Here is an 18,250-nt window from a genome sequence, read left to right as displayed (position 1 = left end):
CGTGCTTTTGGGAATTCGCTTTAAATGATTTAAATTCCTTTTGGTATTACATTTGAAAAACACAGACATGTGATAACCATATTTGATATCTTCTGATATGCACACATTGTTTATAAAGAAAAATAATCCTTCTCCATTAAACCTAAAATTTCCTTCAACCATCTAGAATTAGAAGGCCAGCAGTATGTTTAAGGAGAGGTTTAAATGCAGTGTTAATATTAAAGGTGAACTCTTGAAGTGTACACTGTAAAAGAGTCAACAAGCATAATTTCAAATTTCTATTGCTAAACAAAGAAACAGGATAAAGGCAACTATATTTTACACCTTATCCAGTTTATTTTATCTACTGAAATCAATATAAAATAAAATCAAACAATGTGTAAAATAAGAGAGGCGAATCACTTGCATCCATATCTTACCCTGTGATAAACTTTAAGATTATCTCTAATGTCCCCAATATTTTGTAGAAAGGATACAAGTTCCTATATATAGGTTTAATATGCACATTACTGTGCATATAAAATTGCACTCTGAATAACTACCAAAAATATAGACTACTGCAGATTGAAATGCTGTCTATTCCAAAAAGGCAATGCTCTAATTTTAATATATTTCTCTATTAAGTGCACATTATTAGGTAAATGCTATCTGTGCAATGTACTTGTGGCTCAGTGTTAACTTGTAGTTTCTCAAATTAAAGATTTGTCTAAATCATCAGATGACGGAAAATGATAAACGTGAAACTCCATCAAAGTCTTACACTAATTAGTTTAATTGTGATGTGAAGATCAATGGAGTCCACATTTGTACTATTGTTGAGTAAAATATTTATCATTGCAAAAGCAAAGGGCAGAATCTTTGCTAAGCTTTGTCACAGCACCATCACTTTACTATCAATTACTTTGTTGATGTGAGTGTGATTACAAATGTTACCAATATCAACAGTGTCTGGCAAATTTATTAGCAGTGTTTGCTACAGTCCAATCAACACCATAAAATAATAACATTATTATATCTTCATTTCTGTATTAATACCTTTCAAACATAATTAAGAACAGCACCATTATACTCTTTTGAGTTCAGATTTACTTTGTACAGACTTGACAGCGGCTTATTATGGATCGTAATTCTCCTGCCTTTAGTGTTTGTGGTCTGGGTTTCCTGCAACATAAATATAAAAAATTCTTTTAGGTTCAGCCCGTTAGGTTATTGTAATTATGTTCGGTTAGCAAACAGGATAACTATGACTTTAGTGTAGAGTTTCTGGGTTAGTGGAGACAATATTCTAGTGTTTGCTTGCCATTGAAGGAAAACACCATATACATTACTTGCAGAAGAAATGATCTGAAGTATCCTATCGATATTACAAAATCATGTTTGCTTGAATTAGCTTAATAACACGTGAATATCTTAAACTGAATCTGATTTGGCAATCAAGGTAACTTATTTCTGCAAGCATATTTAGTGCAACATTCACAATGACCAGTCTAAAATAATGAATGTATGTCATTGGCTACAGCAGTCTGGTCATTTTGTGATCTCCTTAGTTTGAAAGTCTTATTATAGAGGGGAAAAGTGCTTTTACAAGAAAGAAAGCACAATACAGCTTCAGCAGAGACACAAATTATCTGTTGTCAAAATAAATCTTGGATCTTCTTTGGAATATCATTGGGCTGTCCAACGGTTGTGAAAGATCCTTTTTATTTCTATATGATGGCTGCAGGTTACACTTTATCGGTTGTTTGATCACTTCTGCTTCAGACATATTACTGTAATTAATTTGTAATGATCAGTGTCATGGTCAAGATTGCTTGTGCCCAAATTTGTAATCGGCATAGTTGATCGTAGCAAGAGCTACACATACAGAATTTTGTGATTACATATGTCAGCAGCATGTAAAATATAAGTGCCAGACTAATGTAATTACCTCTTGAAGTGCCCCTCACTGCTCAGAAGTGGAGCCCACCCCTTCAGACAAAGTAAAAACACTCCCTCTGCCCATGTTGCATGTGCTGGCAGCCATTTTTCATTTTCATTCCACATTTTGTGATTTGGATGAGAATTGAAGACACAAACAGCTCATGCTTCATACGTTGTGTTGGAGGCTTAGCCTGTCTGTCTAGGTGGTCCCTAAACCATCATGTTTCTTTCTGTCCTGTACTCCCTGTAAACCCCATTAGTTTTCAAACAGCCCACAATCCCATGTGGGATGTAGCTCTTCGTCTCTCCACTGAGTCCCTAGCCTAAAACATAGTTGTGCCAAACATCATGATGCACTTTCTCTCTATTAAAACCAGGGTGATAGTGACCATAGACGACCAGCACCTCTCAATACGCTGTGTGTTCCCATGCTCTATTATCTTCCACCCTTACGTATTCAGTTGCTCTTCTTTACAGTTATTGACTCCTCTGCATCACAGTATGCTGTCTCCCATCCTAATACATGACTTCTCCAACTTTCCCGCCACAGCAGAGGCCTTTGATAGCCTTGAATTTCATCGTACAGGTCCTAAGACAAACCATGACCCAAACCCTGACTGACTTGGAAGGGCACCCTGATTGGTCTCTGTGCAGCTCTCGTGCTGACTTACTGCTAATCCCTGGACTGGATGGAAATGATCTGCAGGGCTCACCACGGCCCCATGTTGAAACTGTAATGAGTTGGATCCCCTGACAGTGATCAGTGACTGACTTTTGTTTCCGTACTGGTGCTGTACGTTTGCTGACCATAGTCCCCCGACTGCAATAAGGACTATTCCCCTTAGACTCTCAGAAATGGCCATTTGGTTGAAGCACATTTGGTATATTTGCTGTTTAAGCTGGTGTAGGTGTGACATTGCTGTCATATGTACTGTACAGCCACGTGTGCACCTTGAGTGCTTGTTGCAGATACATGTGACAAGCTGCCTGGTTTTCTAATGCCAGAAAAGACATGCCAAGACAGAATTTGTAAGGCTATAAATTCTGAATGCTGTGCCATGGAGCTGATGAGACCGTTGCTTTGCTGAATATCAACTTCTGCAGACAATTGCTGCACAGGGATCGTGTTCTGTGATATTGGAATGCTGGCCAAGATGGATGCTGAGGTGAGACACATAGCCCTTAGGTAACTGCTCTGACTTTCATGTTGGAGGAAAAAACATAACCTGTATTTAAATGAAGCAAAATTAAGTAATAATGAGATGTCTATATACGCAAATAGGCCCCTCATTGCTCACTGGTGAGATTCTCGTGAAGCTGTTGAAACATTGTGTTCAATCGGATTTTTATCTCAATGTCAAGAATCTGATTTTCCCATTCTTGGCCTGTTCTCTTAACTGTCTTGCCATTGCCTTGGTCATTCAGGGGCTGGAAGAATTCTGCTTAATGTTTTACCATCTTATTAAATTCTGAGCAGAAATGACACAGATTATAGATATCTAGGACATCTGAAAGCTAAAAGATCTGCATGAATATACATTCAAGAGAATGAAAGTAGGGAGGAAGGGGTGTTGTCGAATCAGTGATTGAACTAACCAAATGCTAAAACAATCCTCATGGTTTAGCTCAACCGAGTACTCCTAATACTTTTGGATCAGATGGCATCATTGCTCAGTGGGTTTTTACTGTGGCCACTGGCCATACTGCTTATGATTTGCCACTAAGGTCACTGAGACATATTCTCAATTATTTCCTCAGCAAATTGTGGCATAAAATTATCAGTGGAGGATAGCAGGACAAAGTATTTTAACCTTTAATGTTGTTGTTGCCATATATCCCTTAACAGCAAATATGGTTAATCTCAACTGATGTTCATTTGAGTGTTTTTTTTTGTTTGTTGAACGTGAGCATAGCTAGAGAAGCCAGCATTTGTTGCCCAGCCTTAATTATACTGGAGAAGGAGGGGGTGAACTGTCGTCTTTAACTGTTGCAGTGGGCTTCCTACAGTGATGGCAAAAAGGGAGTTTCAGGATGTTGACTCAATGACAGTGAAGGAACAGTGTCATAGAATCATACAGCTTGGAAACAGACCCTTTGGTTCAACTCTTCTATGTTTCCAACCAAGTTTCCCAAACTGAACCAATCCTATTTGCTTGCGTTTAGTCCATATCCCTCTAAATTTTTCCCATTCATGTACCTGTCCAAATGTCTTTTTAAATTTGTAACTGTACCTGCATCTACCACTTTCTCTGGCAGTTCATTCCACAAACAAACCAACCTTTGTATGAAAAAAGTTGTCCCTCATATTCCTTTTAAATCTTTCTCCTCTCACCCTAAAAATATGGCCTCTAGTTTTGAACTCCTCTACCTAGGGAATAGATGCTATTCATCTTATCTATGCCTTTCATGATTCTATAAACCTCTAAGGTCACCCCTCAATCTCCTATACTCCAGTAAAAAAAAGTCCCAGCCTCTTCTCAAACCCTCCTGGTAATATCCTGGTAAATCTTTTCTGCACTACGTCTAATTTAATAATATCCTTCCTACAGCAGGGCAACTAGAACTGTATGCAGTACTCCAAATGTAGCCTCACTACCGTTCTGTAGAACAACATCATGATGTTCCAACTCCTTTACTCCATGGTCAAAGCAATGAAGGCAAGCATGCCAAACACCTTCTTTACCATCTTGTCTATCTTTGATGCCACTTTTAAGGAACTATGTACCTGCCCTCCAGGTCCCTCCATTCAGCAACACGCCACAGGGACCTACTCTTAACTGGCTAAGTCTTGCCCTTGTTTTTCTTACCAAAATACAATTTCTGACATTTATCTTAATTAAACTCCACCTGCCACTCCTTGACCTATTGGCCCAGTTGATCAAGATCCCATTGTAATCTAGATAACCATCTTCACTACTATACCACCAATTTTGGTGTCATCTGCAAACTTACTAACCATGCTTCCTATATTTTCACCCAAATTGTTTATATAATATGGTTCCAAATTAGGATGGTGCGGGGCTTGGAGGGGATTTTCCAGGTGGGGGTGTTCCCATGCATCTGCCCTTGTCCTTCTAGCTGATTGAGGTTGCAGGTTCAAAACATTGAATGTATTCGAGAGGCGACTAGATATTGCACTTGGGGCGAATGGGATCAAAGGTTATGGGGAGATAGCAGGATTAGGCTATTGAGTTGGATGATCAGCCATGCTTGTGAAGAATGGCGGAGCAGTTTCAAAGGGCTGAATAGCCTCCTCCTACTCCTATCTTCTATGTTTCTATGTAAGGTGTTGTCTAATGTCCATTGGTGAGTTGCAGCACAGCATCATGTAGATGGCACACATTTTAATGCAAAACAAAACCCGAGTATTTTTACAGAAAAGGAAACACGTTAGGACTGAAATTCAACTTCAGGAGGATCGCTGACTTGTGCTTTATAGATGGTGGACAGGCATTAGATAGAAAGGACAGGACCCGGGTCCAATTCCAGCCACAGGCACCTGTCTGTGTGGAGTTTGTACATTCTCCCTGTGTCTGTTTGGGTTTCCTCCAGATGCTCCGGTTTCTTCCCACAGTCCAAAAATGTGTAGGTTAGGTGGACTGGCCGTGCTAAATTTCCCATAGTGTCCAGGGATGTGCAGGTTAGGTGGATTGGCCATGGGAAATGCAGGGTTACAGGAATAGGTTAGGGGAGGTGAGTCTGGGTGGGATGCTCTTCAGAGAGCCAGTGTAGACATATTGGGTTGAATGGCCTGCTTCCAGACTGAAGGGCTTCTATGACTCCGATTCAGAATTCCTAGTTTCGACCTACACTTGTTACCACCGGAATTATATGGCTGGTCTCCTTCAGTTTCTTGTCAATGGTAACCACCAGGTTGTTGATAATGGGTGATTCATGATGGTAATGCCATTGAATGTTAAGGGTGATGTTTAGATTCTCTCTTTTGTTGAAGATTGAAATTGCCTGGCACTTGAATGGCACAAATGTTGCCCAGGTCTTGCTGCGTATGGAAGTTGAGTGCTTCAGTATCTCAGATTTTGCAAATGCTGCCAAAAAATTAAGCAATCATCTGAGGGAACACTTGACAAAGCAGTTGAAGATGCTTGTGCCTAGGACACTTAAATGAGATATTTAACTTTGACAACCACAACCATCTTCTGTGCTGGCTTTGATGTATGTTGCAAACAACAATGCATCACAGTATGTTTAGCTATTTCCAGTTACTCAATTATTTTGAGACAGTTTAAATCTGATAGAAGTACAATATATTGATAATAGAAATCCCAAAATACTTTAAGTACTATGATTTTTTTTGAGAACCAGGTTAAGTTTTCTAAGTCTCAGTCACTTGTCAATTTTTTTTAAGATCTAATGATGAATTAATTTCAAACTTAAGGACATACAATGGATGGTACTGGATTGGTGATCTATTATATATATGAAATAACAGTTTTCTGTTGCAGTGTGATTAGTCTCATTTTGCATCTAAACAATTTGCATTCTTTGTAATGGTGAATTTCAGCCCTAATGTGGTTCCTTTATTGCAATTTTGTTTGAACAAAATATAAGTTTTCAAACTGAGTTGGTTTCTAAGTCACAAGTTATTGGGGTCAGTTATTCATATAATGTGTCATGTGAATTGCATAATCCGTATGTTTTCTATTTACTTAGTCTATTATATCTGTTGTTGCACATAGCAAAGAAAACATTTTCTGAACATAATGGGACAGTGTACTTTGTGCACGGTTTCTTAGATAAAACAGGGAGTCCTTGGACCAGTGTCAATACTTCCATAGAGTCACCAAGTGTTTCAGTATTTCAAAGAGGGTCCTTGTGTGGAAATGTTTAGAAACCACATAGAAAAGACTCATCTTTTCTTCATATAGTTGGTGGTTGAGCCATAAATATTTCCATTCTATACCCAAAATAGGCTGCTAAAAACAACAGGGTTTAAGTTTGTTTTGTGTGACCTTTGGATGCTTCATCAATGACCACCCCACTGTGAGATCAAACCTGGCAAATTTGCCCAATGTTTGCAAAACATTTAGTGTCATTGGCAACTTATGGTGTAACTTTATGTACTTAAGAACGTACAAAATAGGAGCAAGAGTAGGTCATTCAACCGCTTGAACCTGCTTTCCCAATCAATAAGATTGTGGCTGATCTGATTGTAACCTGTCTACTCCTAATAACTTTTCACTGTCTTGCTTAACAAGAACCTATCTACCTTTTCTTTAAAAATATTCAAGGACTCTGGTTCCACACCTATGTAGGAAGATAGTTCCAAAGACATGCAACCACCTTAAAGAAAGTGTTCCACCTAACCTCTGTTTTAAATGGGCACCTGATGATTTTTAAAGTCATCCGTATTTCTAGATTCTCCCATTAAGGAGACATCCAAAACGAAACATCCTCTCCACATCTACTCTGTTGAGACCCTTCAGGATCATATATTTTTAAATCAGTCATCTCTTACGCATCTAAATTCCAGTGATGCAAGCCCAGCCTCTCCAACTTTTCCTCGTATGACAACACTTTTACATATTAGTAACCTTTCTGTCTGGGGTGCACTGGAAGAACACTGCAGTCCTCAGCCGAATGGCTACCAAGATATAGGTATGATGCTGCATGCTGCACAGTCTGATCATTATGGAGAGCCGATCAGGTGAGAAGTTGGAGGAGGAGGCCTTCTTGATTTCAGCAGCAGGAGTGGTGAGAGCGCGAGCCAGGGGGCAGTCGGGAAGTTAAGGTTTTCCTTATAAAAACTTACCTTGTGAGACAGCGGCCTACTTGATACGAGCGGTTGGAGTGGTGAGAGCACGAGCCAGGAAGGAACTAATATATTCGGGCATTGTCTAAACCCAAAACACTACACATGTAGTGTCTCCCACCCATCCTCCTCCTCTAACCAAAAAAAAAAGACTGTGTGGAGGATCGGTAAGGTAAGTTAAGTATTTTTTCTTTATTCTTTTGGCAATCTAGAGTAGAGGGAATGGAAGCTAGGGCAGTTGCATGCTCCTCTTGTAGGAATGTAGGAGGTATTGGTGTCCTCACCTGCGAGAAGTGCACCCAACTCCAGCTCCTCACAGACCTGGAGAAGGGAGCTGGATGAACTCCAGATCATTTGTGAGGCTGAGGGGATGACAGAGAGGAGTTATAGGGAGGTGGTCACACCCAAGGTACAGGACAAAGGTAGCTGGGTGACTGTCAGGAAGGGGAAAGGAAATAGGTAGACAGTGCAGGGATCCCCTGTCACCGTTCCCCTCAATAATAAGTATACCGCTTTGGATACTGTTGGGGGTGACGACCTACCGGGGAAAGCCATAGCGGCCAGGTCTCTGGTTAGGAGAGCAATAATGATAGGAGATTCACTGGTTAGGGGAACAGACAGGAGATTCTGTGGTACCGAGCAAGACTCCCGGATGGTATGTTGCCTCCCGGGTGACAGGGTCAGGGATGTCTTGGATCGAGTCTTCAGGATTCTTAAGGGGGTGGGAGAGCAGCCAGAAGTCGTGGTACACATCGGTACCAATGACATAGCTAGGAAACGGGATGAGGACCTGAAAAGTGAATATAGGGAGTTAGGATGGAAGTTGAAGGCCAGGACGAGTAGAGTAGTAATCTCAGGATTACTACTGGTGCCATGGGCTAGTGAGGCTAGAAACAGAGAGAGAGTGCAGCTGTACACGTGGCTACAGAGCTGGTGTAGGAGGGAGGGCTTCAGGTTTGTGGATCATGAGTATACCTTCTGGGGAAGGTGGGACCTGTACAAGAAGGACAGGTTGCACCTGAACTGGAGGGGCACCAATATTCTGGGTGGGAGGTTTGCTAGAGCTCTTCGGGAGGGTTTAAACTAGTTTGGCAGGGGGATGGGAACCGGAGGTACAGATCAGAGGATGGGGTAGCCAGTGTACAGACAGATAGAGCAAGCAGAGAATCTATGAGGAAGGATAAGCAGTTGATAGGGCATTGTTGCGGTCAGTGTGACGGGTTGAGGTGCGTCTGCTTCAATGCAAGAAGTGTCAGGAATAAGGGTGATGAAGTTAGAGCATGGATCAATACTTGGAACTACAATGTTGTGGCCATTACGGAGACTTGGATAACACAGAGGCAGGAATGGTTGTTGATGTTCCGAGGTATAGATGTTTCAAAAGAAATAGGGAAGGAGGTAAAAGAGGTGGGGGAGTGGCATTGCTAATCAGGGATGGTATAACAGCTGCAGAGAGGGAGGTTGTTGAGAAGGGTTTGTCTACTGAGTCAGTATGGTGGAAGTCAGAAACAGGAAAGGAGCAGTCACTTTATTGGGAGTTTTTTATAGACACCCCCCAATAGCAACAGAGACGCTGAGGAACAGATTGGCAGACAGATTTTGGAAAGGTGCAGAAGTAATAGGGTTGTTGTCATGGGCGAGTCCAACTTCCCTAATATAGACTGGAACCTCCTAAGTGCAAATAGTTTGGATGGAGCAGAGTTTGTCAGGTGTGTCCAGGAAGGATTTCTGACTCAATATGTAGATAGGCTGACTAGAGGGGAGGCCATATTGGATTTGGTGCTTGGCAACAAACCAGGTCAGGTGTCAGATCTCCCAGTGGGAGAGCATTTCGGTTATAGTGATCACAACTCCCTGACCTTTACTATTGTCATGGAGAGGGATAGGAGCAGACAGTATGGGAAAGTATTTAATTGGGGGAGGGGGAATTACAATGATATTAGGCAAGAGCTACGGAACACCAATTGGGATCAGATGTTCTCAGGGAAATGCACGATAGAAATGTGGAGGCTGTTTAGTGAGCATTTGCTACAGGTACTGGATAGGTTTGTCCCACTGAGGCAAGGAAGGGATGGTAAGGTGAAGGATGACAAGACATGTAGAACACCTAGTCAAGAGGAAGAAGGAAGCTTACTTAAGGTTGAGCAAGGATCGGACAGGGCTCTAGAGGTCTACAAGGTAGCCAGGAAGGAACTGAAGAATGGACTTAGGAGAGCTAGAAGGGGATGTGAGCAAACCTTGACAGGTAGGATCAAGGAAAACCCTAAGGCTTTCTATGCTTATGTGAGGAACAAGAGGATGGCCAGAGTGAGGGTAGGGCCAATCAGGGATAGTGGAGGGAACTTGTGTGCGGAGTCAGAGGAGGTAGGGGAGGTCTTTAATGAATACTTTGCTTTAGAATTCACCAGTGAGAGGGACCTTGACGTTTGTGAGGACAGCATGAAACAGGCAGATATGCTCGAACAGGTTGACGTTAGGAAGGAGGATGTGCTAGAAATTTTGAAAAACATGAGGATAGATAAGTCCCCTGGGCCGGACGGGATATACTCAAGGTTACTATAGGAAGCGAGATAAGAGATTGCTGTCCCTTTAGCAATGATCTTTGCCACCTCACTGTCCACTGGAGTACCACCTGAAGATTGGAGGGTGGCAAATGTCATTCCTTTGTTCAAGAAAGGGAATAGGGATAATCCTAGAAATTACAGACTGGTCAGTCTTTCTTCTGTGGTGGGCAAATTATTGGAGAGGATTTTGAGATATGGTATTTATGATTATTTGGAAAAGCACAGTTTGATTAAAAATAGTCAACATGCCTTTGAGAGGGGCAGGCAATGCCTAACAAGCCTTATTGAATTCTTTGAGGATGTGTCAAAACACATCGATGAAGGTAGAGCAGTGGATGTGGTGTATATGGATTTTAGCAAGGCATTTGATAAGGTTCCACATGGTAGGCTCATTCAGAAAGTAAGGACGCATGGGATCCAGGGAAATTTGGCTGTCTGGATACAAAACTGGCTGTCCAATAGAAGACAGAGGGTGGTAGTAGATGGAAGGTATTCAGCCTGGAGCTTGGTGACCAGTGGTGTTCTGTAGGGATCTGTTCTGGGACCTCTGCTCTTTGTGGTCTTTATAAATGACTTGGATGAGGAAGTGGAAGGGTGGCTTAGTAAGTTTGCTGACGACACGAAGGTTGGAGGAGTTGTGGACGGCGTGGAGGGCTGTTGTAGGTTGCAACGGGACAGTGACAGGATGCAGAGCTGGGCAAAGAAGTAGCGGATGGAATTCAACCCAGGAAAGTGTGAAGTGATTCATTTTGGAAGGTCGAATTTGAATGCAGGATTAATGGCAGGGTTCTCGGCAGTGTGGAGGAACAGAGGGATCTTGGGGTCCATGTCCATAGATCCCTCAGAGTTGCTACCCAAGTTGATAGGGTTGTAAAGAAGGCGTATGGTGTGTTAGTTTTCATTGGCAGGGGAATTGAGTTTAAGAGACATGAGGTTATGCTGCAGCTCTATAAAACTCTGGTTAGACCACACTTGGAATATTGTGTTCAGTTCTGGTCACCTCATTATAGGAAAGATGTGGAAGCTTTAGAGAGGGTGCAGAGGAAATTTACCAGGATGCTGCCTGGACTGGAGGGCAGGTCATATGAGGAAAGGTTGAGGGAGCTAGGGCTTTTCTCATTGGAGTGAAGAAGGATGAGAGGTGACTTGATCGAGGTTTACAAGATGATGAGAGGCATGGATAGAGTGGATAGTCGGAGACTGTTTCCCAGGGCGGAATTATGAGGGGGCATAATTTTAAGGTGATTGGAGGAAAGTATAGGGGAGATGTCAGAGGTTGGTTCTTTACACAGAGAATGCGGGATGTGTGGAATACGCTGCTGGCAGTGGTAGTGGAGTCAGATACATTAGCGACTTTTAAGCAACTCTTGGATAGGCACATGGAGGACAGTAAGATGTAGGGTATGCAGAGTAGATTGATCTTAATAGGATAATAGGTCAGCACAACGTTGTGTGCCGAAGGGCCAGTACGGTGCTGTACTGTTCTATGTTCTATGTTCTAGTGTGGTAAAAATCCTCTGATTTTACATAGCATTTACATCCTTCCTTAAATAAGATGACTATTATTATGCACAGTACTGCAGATGTGGCATCACTGCCACCCTGTCTAATTGAAAATTAACATCCCTATTTTTATATTGAACTCCCCCCAAGGTAAATGAAAACATTCTATCAGCTTTTCTAATTCCTTGCTGTACCTGTGTACCATCCTTCTGTATTCGTGTGCAAGTTTACACAGATCCTTTTGCACCTTAATTTTAGGATGTTTACAATCTGTCATTATTTAGATAATATGCTTCCTTTTATTCTCCTAACCAAGGTGAATAATTTCCCTTCTTCCCACATTGTTCTCCACTAACTTGAACTTTTCCCTCTCACTTAACCAGCTATTCCTTATACACTAATATTCATACATTGAACAAGGTAGCAAAAGACTTTCTGAAGTTTTTATTCTAAATCTATATTTAGCATAAGCATCATAAGGCAAGCAGAGACAAGCATGGGAATTCCTAGAAGCCTGGTACTCCACTAAGAAAGCCGTCAATAAACACATAGAGCTTGACCCCATGTACACTCCATTGCGAAGGAAAACCGGAAGTGAGATAATCCAGCTCAACAGACACCAGAGTTTAAAGAACTGTTGGTGTGTGCATTCAAGCTTTTGTATCTTATGCCTGACGAAAGAGGTTGGAAGAGAGTATTACCAGGTTGGACTCCCCACACACGAGGTAAAGATATCCATGCTCCTCATGATTTTATAAACCTCCATAAAGACACTCCTTAGTTTCTGACTCTCCAGAGGAAAAAAAACCCAGCCTGTTCAACCTATATCTCAAACCCTCCAGTCCCAGTAACATCCTTGTAAATCCTTTCTGCACCCTCTCAAGTTTAACAACATCCTTCCTATAAAAACTGATCAGCCTTTTCAGTGCATATTGATGTTGATGGTTCTAAGACTAAATAATCAGCTCATACCATCAGTAATGTGTATGAAGTTAACAATATGGAAAGATGGTAATCTTTTAAAATTTGCCTTTTGCTTGGCTGCTTCTGAATGATATGTTTCGATTTGTGCACATTCTTGGTACTTTCCTTGCTGTTGTGGTGTTGTACTGTCTTGTTGGTCACCGTTGTTTTGTTCTGGGGTTTTGCTTAATCTTTGGAACTGGATTTCCTGCACATGCGTGCCCAGTTTGGGCAGCACAGTGGCTCAGTGCTTAGCACTGTTACCTCACAGCCCCAGGGTCCAGGTTTGACTCCACCGTTGAGTGACTGTTTGTATGGAGTTCACACCTTCTCCCTATCTCTGTGGTTTTCCTCTGGGTGCTTACGTTTCCTCCCTCCAGTCTAAAGATGTGCAGGTTAGATGGATTGGCCAAGCTAAATTGCCCCTAGTGTCCAGGGATGCACAGACTAGGTGGATGAGCCATGGTAAATTGCCCATAGTGTCTAGGGATGTGCAGGGAAGTGTGGGGTTACAGGGATAGTGTGGGGGGTGGGTCTGGGTGGGATGCTCTTCAGAGGGTCAGCACGGACTTGATGAGCTGAATACCCTGCTTCCACACTGTAGGGGATTCTGTGATTCTATGATAGTATCTCCTGATGCTACATGCTTTACAGATATTAAGAAAAGCTGGATGACTTTTGGGTAGTTGTGCAAATTGTGTGTGTCACGAGTTTTCTTGTTTTGGTCTGCTTTGCTAACTGTAGTAAAGTGTTGCTTGCACTTAAAATACTTAATTGCTGGCCTGCCACAATGGCTTCATACCTGTGTTCTTCATCTAGCAATGCGTCAATGGCATGGTCCTTCCTCTTGCCCAAAAAATCCTGCCTAAAGGCTTTAATTGAGGCAGTACCCACTTTGACCGTTTCTGTTTGGAAAAGTTACACTCACGCCCTTTGTTGCAACATCTTCCATTTAACTGGATAACAGACTTTTGGGATATATGATATGAGTTGGAGTCTTAATCCTGAAATTAATTCTTACCTTGACCTGGTCTTCAAGAACCTTCTAGATTTTTTTCTGGATGTTCCTATCATGTGTGGAAAGATCGATGTGCTAATTCAGTGAAGCCCCTCCTTGCTCATGGCACCACGTTAAGCCATGTGCCCCTGATTTTGTGTCAGTGTAAAACTGAAACTGGAACATCTTTAACAACAAAGACTTTGCAGCTTGCTGTCATGAGTAACAGTTTCTCATGTGTCGAGTGCCAGAAACAGTGTTCTGGTATTCTGGGATTCTGCGCTGCACTGCACTGGCCTAGTATTTCAGTTTAAGAGTGAATTTCAGCCTTATTTTATAAATAGCAGGACTGGAAATTTCTTTTATCTTGAAATAACTTGCATTCTAATCAAAACGAAATTAGCTATCCTCTTGGTGCTGAATGCCTTATTTTCAGATTTCTACAGCTGTGCTCACAGAAAATGAAGGGGGAGAGATTCTCCTTTTGTTCAATTTTTTGTTGGCCTTCAACCCGTTTCCACATATCACCAAAATATTGGAGTTTTTAAGACAGCTACTGCAGGTATCGTAGTGTGAGTATGCCTCTAATAAGTTGTTTTATGTAACTGGACCAGCCGCATAATTACTCAATACGAAGCAGGTGAAGGGCTGAATATTTTTCATTGAATAGCTCAATCCTGTCTCAAGCTTTCCCATCATTTACAAGGCATAAGTCAGAGGTCTGATGTAACAGCTTCCACTTGCCTGGATGGCTTCTGCTCCAATAACAATCAAGAAGGTCATCATTATCTGGGACAAAGGACCCCACTTAATTGGCACCCCACAAATCACTTTAAAGGTTCATTTTCTTCATCATTAGTGTATGATGGTTGCATTGTGCACTATTTACATGATTTCAACTACATTTATCACCTAGAAACGTGATGGTATTGGGCATGTGGAAAAACCAGCACCTGCAAGTTCCTCTTTAATCCACACACCATGCTGAAACAGAACTTGTTGGGAATCTGTATTCCTTCACTGCTTTTTGATTAATATCATGGGATTTCTCCCTTGGAACATATTGTAAAAAGACTACTCTGCGTGGACTGTAGAAGTACAAGAAAGCAGTTCCTTTTCACCTTCTCAAAGGCAATTAGGAATTGGAAAATATACTGGCTTTGCTAGCAATGCCCATATCCCATGTAAAAATACATTTAAAGAAAGGTCGATGGAGAATTAGCAGCCTGCTTTACATTCACTGAGTTATTTCTAAAATAAAAATAAACATCACATGAGGTGGAAGACATATTCATATGTAAAAACCATATTAAACATTTTTATGGTGCTGTTTTCATACCTGAACATCTGTGAGGGATCTAACGTCGCCAGCCAAAAACTGTAAGTATTTACATAATAGCTGCAAGTTCCCCGTCCATGACATTCAATAAAGGGGGCAACACGAAATTCTTCTAAACAGGAGCCAGGTGAAGCCAGTGCTTGGCCTGATCCCTCTGCACCTGAGCTTCTGTGCTGGATTTGAAGTGAAAAAAGAACATACGTTGGTTTTAAAAAAAAGCACTGAAGTTTGACTCAACTTTTGTCTGTATCCCCTTTCCTAACATGAATTCTCATGGTCACAATAATCCTCCATTGCTGTCTCTGACTTTTTGTGATAGTGAACGCTCACCGAATTCCATTGTCACTGTATTTCTCCAATTCTGAGCTCTTGAGTATCCTCAATTTTAATTGTTTTACCAAACTATCCAGCACTTAGACTGTAGCCTGCTGGCATTTTAATTGTTCATCCAGATGCTTCTTAAATATTGAGAGTACCTTGCCTCCACCACCCATTGGGCAGCATGTTCTGTATTTCTGCCACCCTCTGGGTGAATTTACTTTTCCCACAGATTCCCTTTAAACCACTTACTCCTTACCTTAAACTAATGTCCTCTGGTCTTAAACTCGTCTGCCATCGGGATAAGATCAGAAATCACATGAAACCACGTTATAGTCTCATCCATCCAAATCCAACATTGGCACCTCCTCATCACTGGGATGAGATTCTCACAAACTACCAAGTCATTGCCTCTAATTTTGTACAACTCAATCAGATTTCACCTCAGCCTCCTTTGATCAGTGGAAAACAAATTTAGTCTGTCCAGTCTTTCCTCGTAACTGAGACTTTTCATCCCAAGCAACATCCTGATGAACCTCCTCTGCACCCTCTCCAGTGCAATCATGTCTTCCGATAGGGTGGCGACCAGAACTGCACCCAGAATTCCATCTGTGGCCTAACCAATGTTTTATAAAGTTGTAACAAGACTTCCTTGCTCCTATACTCTACGCCCTGGCTAATGAAGAGCAAGCAGGCATATGTCTTCTTCACCAGCCCATCTAATTGTGCTGACATCTTCAGGGATCTATGGACTTGTGCACTAAGATTTCTTTGTTCCTCGGTACTTCCTGGGCACCTACCATTCATTGTGTATGTCCTTTTCTTATTAGACCTTCCAAAATGCATCACCTTGCTTTTATCAGATTCAAATTTCATCTGCCATTGCTGTGCCCAATTTACCAGCTGATCAATATCATACTGTAGCTGGAGACCATCCTCCTCACTATCAACAACACTACCAATCTTCTGTCATCTGTGGACTTACTAATTATATCTTCTATATTCGCATCCAAGATGTTAATGTACATAACAAACAGCAAGGGGCCCAGCATCGATCCCCGAGATCGACTGATGGTCACAGGCTTCCAATCAAAAAATCATCCTTCCACCATCAGTCTTTTCCTATTGTTTGCAAGCCACTTTTGTATCCAATTGGCTGTAACCTTTGGACTTGCCTTTCATGTGGGACCTTGTCAAAGGCCTACTGAAGTCCATGTAAACTCCATTAACTGCACTACCCTCCTCAATATATTTAATTATCTTTTCAAAAAAACTCAATTGAAGTAGACAGGATCTCCTTCTAACAAATCTGCTGATTATCCCTGATCAATCCCTGCCTTTCCAAGCATTGATTAATCCTGTCCCTCAAGTTTATTTCTGATATCTTCCTCACATTGCTTTAAGTTGCTCCTTAAAATCTACACCTTTAACCAAAGTCTTGCTTATGTGCCCTATTACCTTCCTTCGAGGCTGTCAAAATTTCTATGTTGTAATTTCTCTGTGAAGGTCTTAGGATTACTTGCAGTAAAGGCACTGTATAAAAATACAAGCTGTTGTTTGTGTACATACCATTACAAAGGAATAGCCTATCCACAAGGACTTCCAACCCCTTGGGCATGGTGGGATCTGAACAGTTTGACTATGCACAGCTAAGACCGTTGCAGGACTTTCACAAACAATACATCTGGATAACAAGACATATGTACTGTTAGCATGGACATTTGTAATACATATGTGGTCCACACTGAATTCAAAGTCATTTAACTCATTCAGATTAAGATAATTTATTTAGCAGCAAATTCTTCAAGTGTTTACATCATTGAAATTATTGGACAATCCAATTGTTTTACTGTGAAATTTCTCAGTGGGCTGGACTAATTATGGTATGAATATTGTAAAAGCCAAAAATTCACATTTTAAAAATCCATTCATGGGATGAGAGCATCGCTGGCTAGGCCACTATTTATTGTTCATCCCTAATTACCCAGAGGGCAGTTAAGAGTCAACCACATTGCAGTGGGTCTGGAGTCACATGTAGGCAGGATCAGGTAAGGATGGCAGTTTCCTTCCCCCCACCAAAGGACATAAATGAACTGGATAGATTTTACTGACAATTGACAATGGTCATCATTAGACTCTTAATTTCAGATTTTTATTGAATTGAAATTCCATCTTCTGCCATGGCGGGATTTGAACCCGGGTACCCACAATATTACTTGGGTATCTGGATTAGCAGTCCAGCTGCCACCTTCCCTTGAATTAACAATCTACTGAGAAATAAATGTCTTCTTTGTAAAGGTTTAATTTTGTGGTCATTAAGGTGAAAGACATTGGGAAGTGCAATTGAGTGTAATATTTTCTTTACTCCACGTTTAGACATGCAGATTCCAATAGGAGTCACTGGTTAATGGTTTGGAGTCAGAATGGTGATTAATTTCTTGTGGTCAACCTGGGATCCAAATCCCAATAATGGAAGACTGATTGTTGCTCTGGGAACATCAGAACAGAAATAGACCATTTATCACCTCGGCCTAGTCTACCATGATATCATGGCTGATCTTCACCCTAGCTCCACCCTTACTCACCTTGGCCTCATGCCCCTTAATGATTTTGAATCATGAAAATCTATCTATTTAAGATTAAAAATTTACAATTGGTTGAGCAGCGATTGTTATTTGTAGAAGATAGTTCCAAACTTCTTCTTCCTTTCATGTATAGAAGTGTCTCCTAACTTCACTCCTAAAAGAGTCTAGTTCTAATCTTTGGGCTAATCTTTGAGACAACCCAACCAGCAGAAATTGTTTGTCTTTATTTATCCTGTTTCCCTTTAAACCTTTTAAAATTTTATTCAAATCATTCTTCTAAATTCCAAGTCA

At 41.3% G+C, this 18,250-nt stretch overlaps 1 long non-coding RNA gene across 1 annotated transcript; it reads right to left on the bottom strand.

Annotated features, from left to right (window-relative positions):
• Positions 1–397: 397 nt before the first annotated feature.
• LOC125484762 lies at positions 398–17,055 on the bottom strand. The gene is made up of 3 exons (XR_007263584.1): positions 16,944–17,055; positions 15,057–15,229; positions 398–1,161 (listed from the first exon to the last, which is right to left on the bottom strand). It is a non-coding gene; the product is annotated as an uncharacterized LOC125484762 (long non-coding RNA).
• Between the last annotated feature and the right edge of the window lie 1,195 nt (positions 17,056–18,250).

Source organism: Rhincodon typus, chromosome 13 (genome assembly GCF_021869965.1).
Source record: "Rhincodon typus isolate 14 chromosome 13, sRhiTyp1.1, whole genome shotgun sequence".
NCBI classification, from domain to species: domain Eukaryota; kingdom Metazoa; phylum Chordata; class Chondrichthyes; order Orectolobiformes; family Rhincodontidae; genus Rhincodon; species Rhincodon typus.
Note: the sequence above shows the minus strand (reverse complement) of the source record. Positions and strands in the feature narration are given on the sequence as shown.